At 42.5% G+C, this 8326-nt stretch overlaps 1 long non-coding RNA gene across 1 annotated transcript in view; it reads right to left on the reverse strand.

Moving 5' to 3' along the window:
* Nucleotides 1–7840: 7840 nt before the first annotated feature.
* LOC109322563 overlaps nucleotides 7841–8326 on the reverse strand; it is a 15757-nt gene continuing 15271 nt past the window's right edge. The window contains exon 3 of the long non-coding RNA XR_002104401.1: nucleotides 7841–8098. This is a non-coding gene — a long non-coding RNA (uncharacterized LOC109322563). The remainder of the gene's footprint in view (nucleotides 8099–8326) is intronic.

The raw sequence follows: 8326 nt of genomic DNA on the forward strand, positions 1-8326 counted from the left end.
GGCACTTGAGGCCTCTTGTGGATGTGTGCACTGGCCCCCTAATCACAGCATTGCCCTGGCCCCTGCTGCTTACCTGTGTATATGTTCCACTCGTTGGTCTAGGCTGGGCTGTACTTGTGAGTGCTGCTTGGTTTAGCGGTCCAAGGCTTCCTCCTCCTTCTTCCCCTTCCCCCAACGAGCCTAGTCTGAAGCCCGCCAGAGGAGATCCGCCAACCTAGAAGAGAACACACACTTACCTTTAGGGGAGAGGTGGAGCCCATCCCACCCAAGCATGTCTCTCATTGTGATATGCAGGTAGTTGTCAAGGAAACCAAAGCCCGCCTCAGGACACCATCCCGAAGCCACCAGTTGGTCTCTGTGATGCCTGTCTTATGCCATCTTCCACGTCTGCTCACTGGTAGAACAGAAGAGAATACCACCTGTGCACCTATCTCCTTCAACACGCCCCCCAGAGCATGGTAGTCCACCATCAGGTGATCAGTGCTTCTCCTGGCCGCATTATTAGTACCCACATGGATTAGGACCATGGGGTAGTAATCAGTGGTCTGGATTGTGGCCTGGATCATCCCCATCATGTCATGAATCTTTGCTCTGGGTAGGCAGTAGACCTTGTATGTCGAGGGGTCCTGGCGACAGATGGGGCCTCTGTCCCTCTCAGGATGGAGTCGCCTATGACGATCACTCGATGCTTTCTCCTCCAGGACTGCTTAGCTCCTTCAGCCTGTTCAAAGTGTGGAGAGTGTGGAGTTGCCTCCTCTCCAGTTGTCTCCTCTCCCTCCTTCTCCTCCAGTGCTGCCAGGGCCTCGTACCTGTTCTCCAGTCAGACTGGAGGAACTGGTACTGCTGTGTTATGAGCAGCCCTGGTTCTGGAGGTGACCACCTGCCACTCTGCAGTGGAGAGCACTTCCCAAGGTGCTTCTTCCTTGGGTGTGTGGCCCTGCAGGGAAAGGAAATAGCTGTGAATTTCTTCCTTCACCTCCCAGATTCCCCTCAGCCTGCTAACCTCCTCTTGGAGCTCCCTTACCTGCGCCTCCAGGGCCCTAGGGCGGGCACCTGCAGGACAGGTATGGGGGTCCCCAATCCCTGCCTGCCCAGACCTGCAGGCCAGGGGATGGGGGGACACCAGCTCCCCCATGGGCTCTGTCTGGGCGGAGGCCTCAGACAAGCCCCAGGTAGGCTGCTTCCCCCGGGCAGGGGCCCTGGCTGCACTCCACGTCAACACCATCATAGGAGTTGCTGCTTGTTTTTAGCTTAGTGCAGTGCCTTTGCCCTGCCCTAATAGGAGTCTCCCTCCTGGCCCTTCCTGCTTGCCCGCCGATTTAGCTAACTTCTTGTCATTCACTTTTCAAGATATTGATTATGGATATGTGTAATATTTAATGATGTCTATGGGCAGCAACACTTTGAAAATGATATAACTAAAGGAGATAAGTATTCAAGCAATTATGCAGGCCCATGATCTCTAAAAAGTGAGAATTAAAAAGGTTCAAATTTACTAGGCAAGCCTATTTTGCTGTTCCTCAGGATGTTGTGCCAGTCTCAGTCTAAGCAGATACTTAAAAACCAATTTCATGCATGGATGGGAGTTCTTTTGCCTTGAAAATATAGCCTAAGGGTTTATATAAGCCTTTAGAACTGGATTCTGAAAAAGTAAAGAGTTGAGCCTCTACTGTCTCATTTTCTATATTGCTGTCTTCTCCACAAGTATTTAAAATCAATTTTAAGAGTTTAATTTCCTAAAAGCATTGACTTATGCTAAAAATAACAGAAGTGCACAGCATGGAGCAGGTGAGTGCTTTCTTAATTTGCATGTTAGTCCAGAATGCATGGTGGTTAAGTTTCAGTGTGAATCATTAACTGGTAATATTGAACAGGATGCTATGTTAGATTCTTTCTGTAAAATTACCTTTAAAGAAACCAAAGAAAAAAGCCAGAATCTAATCAAGATGATATTTTTCTTGTTCATGGGAAAACACGGTGCATGATTTTCAAAGGTGTGCACTTCAGCTTGAATCATTTTGTTTTCAGAAATCACCCTTTGGAGAACTACATGTCCACTATAAATGCTTACCCAAAGCTGGGCACCTAAATTACTATTAATTTCTAAAAATATTGATTTAATTGATTTAATTGATCCTGATTCCAACCATTTCACTAGTCTAAAATAATAATATGCAGGGGAACTGCTCCTAGTTTACATAGGCACAAATAAGATCAGAATCTAGGTTATCATTTAGCCAGGACAATCCAACAGATATTTAGCCCTCTGTGCATGTTTGAAGAATTGACAACAAAGTCAGCAACATGTGTTTTAGAAATCAAAGAAAACTGAAATGTTATCTTCTATGTATTACAAACACTAAATCCTCCCATTCCACTCACTTCAGAGTAAGCCATTCTAGATCCATACGGTACACTCAAAAATTGGCTCTTGCAGCTCACATTTAATGCCTTTTACAGCAGAATTTATAGTAGTAATACTGCTACAATACCAATGCATTCTAAGTAGTCCATTTAATCTTAATCATTATAATATAACACTTTCATCCAAACTGTACAAGTAACAAGACACTAGTGTTCCCTCTAAGCCACACGGTGTATGCACACCACACAGCTTAGAGGGAATGCTGCAAGACACAGAAAATAATTTTCATTCTGTTTATTAATAATAAACAGATAATTAGGATAATGCATTCTGTTTGAGATGTATAGCTTGTTCATTAACTTTATGCCAGATTTTACATGGTAAGCTCAAATTGAAGATGAATAGTATCAATACACAAATAGCAAGTTTTTTCCAAACATAAATGACTTTGGAAGACGCTTTCAGACAGCTTAATTTAATATAAAGGAAACGGCTACAATATACTAAGTATATCAGCTTTAGCTAAATGTAAAATTATTGAAGTACAGAATTCTATCTGCAAATTATGCCTAGTCTAGTGCACATTATCCCTGTGCTGAACATGATTGGAATTACTTGTGTGATTTTGCTCATTTCTTCCTTTCTATTCCCATTCCAACATGCTGCCACTAGAGAAATTTAACTGCATTCATACTGTTTGTCTATTTTAGATACTGTGCCTGATATGGATTTTTTTCCTAGAAAAGTTACCTTTGAGTAAAATACTGAGAGCAAGACAACATGTCTTGCATCCAGGAGCATTCTATAACTCATCTTTATTGGCTTGATCCAAAGTCTACTGAAGTCAATAAAAGTCCTTTAATTAATTAATGGATTCTTTTAATTCAATTCACTATTGAAATAGAAAAGGGGACAATAGCAGTTATCTAAATCTACATATGAATAAAAATAAGTCACGGTCATATTTCCTCTCAATATTCACTTCCCAGGGTCAAGCAAACAAAAATGAACTCCAGAGGCTACAGCATGGAAAATATATCTGGAGGGTCAGGTAGATCCTTTGCTCTCTGCTTCCCCCCCAGTTTTTTCCACTAGCAGCCCACTCCCACTATCCTTACTGTTAGACCCTGCTCTTCCTGAGCACATGGAAGTGAGGAGAAAATCTGAAAAACTATTACTTTTGCCATTAAACATAGCTGTAGCAATTCACATACAGTATCTATGTACTTAATGTATCAGAATTCATGCATGTTGTGTTTTTTTTTTCAAACTGCTGCTTTTGAGCAGCACTTTAGCACACCTACATATACATAGTACAAACTATGGACGATATTAGTACAAAGCCAAAGGCTCAAGATTTACCATACAGTTCACTGGAGTGGATCTCACCAGTCAACAGCATTTCAACCCATGGTGACTTACATCTCAGCACTGCTCAGTATATATTTACTGCTCGCTCCAGATATGCCCCCCAACCACAAGGATCCATGTGCTAATAAGCCCCACACTAACAACTGGAACTGGGTTTTCTTGTCATGAGTCTTGGAATCCTCCAAAAATGTATATGCAGATAAGGTACAGGGCAACCTGGTCTGGCTTGACATCACAAACACTTCATATGCAACAGGCTAAGAGAGGGAGCTTCAGAGGGATTCTAGGTGAACTGTTTAGGGCTCCATTTGTGGATGTTTGCCAGGCATTTAAGGCTGATGATGAAACAGGAATCACTGGAAATGAGAAAGAAGGACACAGCTCAGCTATGGGAACACAAAGGAGGTAAAAATGTATGCAATGTAGTGGCTCACTATGACTTGAAAAAAGAGATGGCGCTGAGGGGAAGGTTCCTATCAGCATTTTAGCCTTTTTGACTAAGATTAAATGTAGCATGTTGTGATGGTAGATGTCACCATCCCCTCTGAGAACTGGCAAGCCTTCGTTGAGGCTTATGAAAGGAAACAAGAGCAGTACCAACCATTGGCGAACATCCTGAGGAGCCGGGGCTACAACATGATGGTCAAGGCACTGATCATCAGGGTGCTCAGAGCATGGGACCCTAACAACAGGAGCATCCTGAATGTCTGACACATATCCCACCACTACACCACGCTGATGCGGTGCCTCATGGTGTCTGACACCATCCACTGGTCCAGGGACATCTACTTCAAGTGGTACCTCCAGGCCTAGTCCAGTTTCCTGTGAAGGGAACACCCACCCATTTTGTTTTTTAGGGACAATAGATAAATAAATTAATAAGGTTCCCATCAGCCTGCTTGCCCAATGCATATCATGTGTTCAGTGTTCGTTATATTTCATCAGCTTCACAGATCGTTTCCATTACTGAGCACATGCTGCTTTTGGCAAATGCTTGATGATAAACAATATATTTAATGAGGTTTCCTTGTATGCAAATGTAAAATGAGGGGCTTTTTCCTTATGCTGATTGGGGGAAGAAACCTTGTCTTGTATTTGAGCATTTGGTAGTTAACTGTTCAAGTGAGGTCAATTTATCTCTTAAGTGTGTACCTCTCATGGTTTACCAGAAGTGGCACAGAAACTGTCAAACAGCTGACAAGCACAGAAGTTATATCCGACCACCCATTTCTGCCAGTTTGCTCCTCTCTCATTAGAGTACTTACCCTAAACCAGAAGCATAAACTATTATAGTCACTATGAGCCCTTGTTTTTCTTGACATCTGCCTCAGTATTGTATTTTGATATTATTTTAAGATACTCTTACTTACTCCCAGCTGCTCTGCAGCCCTACCACAATTCTGATAGTCAGCAACAAGAGGAAAAAAAATAGCTGAGTTCTAATAGTTTCTCTTTCTAGTAAACGACAAACTACTAGTAAAAGCTTAAAATTGCCAAGTTGAACACTCGGAAGTTCGGCAACGTCAATATTAAAGTGGCCTAGGCAACCTTTACTAATCCGCTACCTTCTCTTCCCCACGTCCTCTGTATTAAGAAACAGTCTTTAATTATAGATCCACAGGCTATTATTTTCAGCTGCTTCAGTGCACAGAATGGAAGATGCTCAGTTAATGTGCAGCTATTCAAAATATTGTTTTCTCATTGTTCAACGTGTGACAACACGCCTTAATTACTGCATACCATTTTGCACCCTGCTCTGAAGACAGAATTACTAATGCGTTCCTGGGACACTCATCACTATCCTGAAGTGCTTTAAATATTAATGATTTGATTAATAATAATATCTTTCCTGTCTCCCAATTTACCCCAAACAACCTATGTTGCAGAGAGAAACAAGATTGCGATAATGAGTTACACAGAATCATAATGTGTGGTGAAGGGAAATGAGGGGATATGGAGATGATATAAGGAGATGTAGGAGTTGCAGGGAGTCCAGAAACATGGGCGTGGAAGAATGGAACAGAGAGCACATGGTGAAATGTAGGAATAGCCCAAATAGATAGTATTAAGTGTCCCCATTTTATAGATGGAGAACTGGGGCATGGAGAGATTAAGGGAAAAAGAATTTGAGAATGCTGCATGTGAAGTCATGTCACAGGAAGAAACTGCAAGGGTCTGAAGCTTGTTTAATACGGATGAAATATTCAGCAATTCAATCTTCAAAGCTCTAATGAGTTGGGCAGGTGACAAGAGATTTTTATAGGCCTGTAAGTAGGCTAAGTTTAGGGTGATTTTTAGTAGAACTTCAAAAAAGCAATGTCCTGACACAAAAACTAGTCCATATCAAATCTGGGCCCCAGCTCCAAAATCTGAAGCTATAGCTTCAACAAGTTTATCATCTTGCCAAAAAAAGACAATGTATTTCTTCATTCTCACACTGTCAAATGACATGGGCTAAAACTTTCAAAAAAAATGAAAAAGAAAATCAGCTTAGGCATGTACTCGACATGAAAAATTTCATCCCAAACTCTTAAACTGGCAAAGTAATAAGCAACTAAAAAGAGTCCTCAAATAGGAAGTGTCAGGCAACTTTAATATGTAGAACTGGCAGCTCTATCCATATAATCACAAAAGGAACAATAGGGAAGTAAAACATATTCCAAAGAAGAAAACCCACAGAGTGAGGTTCAATAATATGATCAATATAATACACTTCAGTCAATATCCACTGAAAATCATCGTTAAATGCAATGTAAACACTAAACATACTTTTTTTTGAAGAGTCCTACAATGAAAAGACACTTATGAAAAATATATGAGAAAGCTTCCAGTAATTACAGAGTCGCAAAGGTAGGTATCTTTCCTTGGCCATTAATTTATATTAATTATTAATCAACTGATGCTGTCAAGCCTATGTCCCTAAAAACACCAAGCAAAACTTCAATGTGTTCTTTAAAAGGGCAATTTAGATTTTACTTTATGTCAATCATGAAGTATTATAATGAAAAATAAGTGGACTAAAGTAAAACGCAAATTTGAACCATCTGATTCACTCAATTAAATGTTTTGCTTTTCCAAGACCATTATGGAGTTTGGGGTGAATGGCTTAGATAGACACTGAAACAATAGTGAAGATCCACACCTGCTCTAGCAGCTTATTTTGGAGAGTAAAAGTCGGGCTCGCAGGGTGGGAGAGGAAGATAATGACTTAGTAAAAGCCTCTGATGGACAGAGGCTAGGGAGCATCCTTGGCGTTTGAACCCCTTTTCTTCAGGAACATGGGTGGACATGTTGGACTTAGAGGTAGAAAAATGTTTGCATTTAAGATGTAGACTCTGTTCGCTGGCACACCAGGGCCCATTATGCATACTCAGTTATAATGTTATAAAGTCCAGGGCACTGCATACTCTATTATAATGTTCCTATCCCAATTAAGTAAGAATCTTAATCTAAGGCCCTCTCTACACGTTATAGCTACGCAATTGCCCAGTTAATTGAACAATAAATTTAGACTAGCTACATATCCAAATTAACTATGGCACCTTAAAAAGGTCCAGCCGGCTATAATGTTATTGCTTGAAAATATGTCATAATTTCATGGCTGTATCTATCCAGCTTTAATTTGTACATGTGGGCAGTCTCCCCAAGCTGGGAGACCAGAGTTGCTGCTCTCAGCCCAGCAATGCCTGACAGCTGTGGACGCTGGGTTCCAGCAATGCCCCACAGCTGCCGGGATCCGAGTCCACAGCTGAGGGGCTCTGCTGTGATCTTCCAGTGCTGGGGTGTGTTTGGTGCCCCGCAGCTAGCAGATCACAGCCACTGTGGTCTCCCAGCTGCAGGGGTGCATGGAGGACCTTCAGCAGAAAGAGCTCCCAGCCTGGGGAGCCTGCTTCTTGCCAGTGCATGGGGAGCCCACAGTCATGCAATCATGCTTCCTGCTAGGCATGTGTGGCATAACACTGTGTGGATGACAGATTCGATTCTATCAAGCCTTTATCTGCACATGTAGAGGGGCCTAAAACAAAGGATAAAAGAGAGCCATAGAAGTTAAGTGATATATCCAAGGTGCTTGTAAGAGATCGCCCTTCCCAGCATCATCTTCCTAGTAATCTGTGCTTTGCGTGGGGTGCCCTTGGAGCCTTCTTTGGGGTTCTTATGTCCCACCCTATACTCACCTGCCATATCTTGATGGAAATTATTGTGATGTTCTTGTGAGCAGGAGACTGCCTATTGTACTGTGTATTTTGGGGCCTTTCCCCTATATGGGCCTGACCCCTGTTTTTCTCTAGCTAGGCCTCCCCATCTAAACCCACTAAACAGGGTTTGACTCCATGGCTCTAGCCTTTTCTGGTGTCTTGAGGTCTGTGGCCCCCTTTCTTGCTCCAATCTGGAGCCCGGCCCACCCCAGCCCAGAGACCCAGGTGCTGACCCCACAGCCAGGGGGCTGCAAGTTCAAAACTGAGGGATGACCCTGAATTCATACCTCACTGGTCCAAAGTACAAAAAAACAAAACAAGACTACCCCTGGTGCACCAGGCCTCCCTGGCTTTTTTAAGATTGCACCTTGAGGCACCGGGGCCTGTGCCCCCC

The sequence above is a fragment of the Crocodylus porosus genome, unplaced genomic scaffold (genome assembly GCF_001723895.1).
Source record: "Crocodylus porosus isolate Cpor-Errol unplaced genomic scaffold, CroPor_comp1, whole genome shotgun sequence".
Lineage (NCBI taxonomy): Eukaryota > Metazoa > Chordata > Crocodylia > Crocodylidae > Crocodylus > Crocodylus porosus.